Source organism: Gavialis gangeticus, unplaced genomic scaffold, assembly GCF_001723915.1.
Source record: "Gavialis gangeticus isolate Ggan-Ray unplaced genomic scaffold, GavGan_comp1, whole genome shotgun sequence".
NCBI classification, from domain to species: domain Eukaryota; kingdom Metazoa; phylum Chordata; order Crocodylia; family Gavialidae; genus Gavialis; species Gavialis gangeticus.
This window is the reverse complement of record NW_017728996.1, coordinates 7498563-7500167: the sequence shown is the minus strand read 5'-3', so window position 1 is coordinate 7500167 and position 1605 is coordinate 7498563. Positions and strand designations below refer to the sequence as shown.

The 1605-nt window shown below is 48.0% G+C and overlaps 1 protein-coding gene and 1 pseudogene across 1 annotated transcript in view; one reads left to right on the top strand and one right to left on the bottom strand.

The window, feature by feature from the left end:
• PDCD7 (programmed cell death 7) overlaps window positions 1-1605 on the top strand; it is a 17288-nt gene that overhangs the window by 11798 nt on the left and 3885 nt on the right. The window lies entirely within an intron of this gene.
• On the bottom strand, window positions 511-1588 carry LOC109288299 (annotated as a pseudogene).

Sequence of the window (1605 nt, the reverse complement as noted above, 5' to 3'; positions counted from 1 at the left end):
AACAACTGTCTGAAAAAAATGGTTCTGACTTAAAAATATTTCCATCATGTTTCAAGGGAGTATCATAGTACTTAGGGTCAGAAGGGACCTAACCAGGTCATCAGGTCTGACCCCCTGCCCTGGGCAGGAATGGGTGCCAGGGTCATATCACCCCAGCCAAATATCTATCCAGCCTCCTCTTGAAGACCCCCAAGGTAGGAGAGAGCACAACCTCACTTGGGTGCCCATTCCAGAGCCTGGCAGCCCTAACCGTAAAGTAATGCCTCCTGACGTCCAGCCTGAACCTTCTCTAACAATTTGTCGCCATTATTCCTAGTAACCCTGGGTGGCGCCTGGGGGAACAGAGCCTCCCCCAATTCTCACTGGTCCCCCTGGTAAGTTTTGTAAACGGCCACCAGATCCCTTCTCAGCCTTCTCATGTGGAGGCTGAATAAATTTGGGCCCTTTAGCCTTTCTTCATAGGGCCTGCCCCTTGACCATGCAAATGGCCCTCCCCTGGACCCTCTCAGTGCTAGCCACATCCCTCTTGAAGTGACTGAGAGTACTCACTTTACTGAGATTCAGAGGCTTGTACTGCAGTGTCATCACTTTCTTCAACATCCAGCTCTTTACTGTCATCCATCTTCACCTTCTTATAGTCTGGAACATCAAAACCCTCTTCAGGTTCAAGCTGAGTGGAACTTTTTATTTTGTTCTTTTTCTGATAAGTGGATCTTTTAATTGGGAAGCCAGTCCTCACAAAGAGCCCAGCATCTGTGGCAATGCCATGGTAGAGGAGGGTTCATTTTACCCAGGGCACTTTCAGAAATCAGCTAGTGAAATTTCAGGATCTTCATCCAATGAATTGGCATTACTCTCTGCAGTCTGATACAGTTACTTGATGCACGTCATCATCTTCATCTGTGACTTCCTCTCCTTCATTGTGGCTATAATCTTCTGAATAAATTGACTCTACTTCAAACTTAACACTGAATTGGTCTGAAACAGAACTGTGATCAAATCAATCAGAGTTTTCACTTACTAAATGAGCATCAAGATCAGGAATTGAAGAAGAGTCCATTAGATCGTTGGTGTTGCTGTTTTCTCTGCATAGCCCACTTACTACACACCATGACAGGCTTTCTTCAAAAGTCAGTGAAATGCTGTCTGACTTGTGCAGTTTTCTTCTTTCATTAGGCTATTCATCCAAGGAATTGTCTTCAGTTTCACTGTGGGTTCTTCCAGAAGGGGAGCACAGGCATGCCTGTTATGGCATCTCAAAGCAGTTTGAGATGCTGCAAGAGGCATGTTAAGAACAAAAAAAATGTTCCCCGCGCTTATGCAGTGCAGACTCTAAATTTGACAGCAGGAAATCCCAGTCATGTCCAAAGGTGCATGCTGGCAAGCCAGGCCAGGTTGGGCTGGCTCCATTTGCCATGTACAGACTCCGGGTTAGGTTGTGCCGTGCTGCCCCAGGCCTGTGCCTACAGCAGACCATGGCCCTGACATCCTGGTTGGCTGCTGCTGCCAGCACCAGGGCCTGTGTGCTGCAGGGGGCGGGCAGGCATGTGGCAGCCGTCCTCAAACCCTACATCCCCCCAATACCCATATCCCCACATTCCTCCC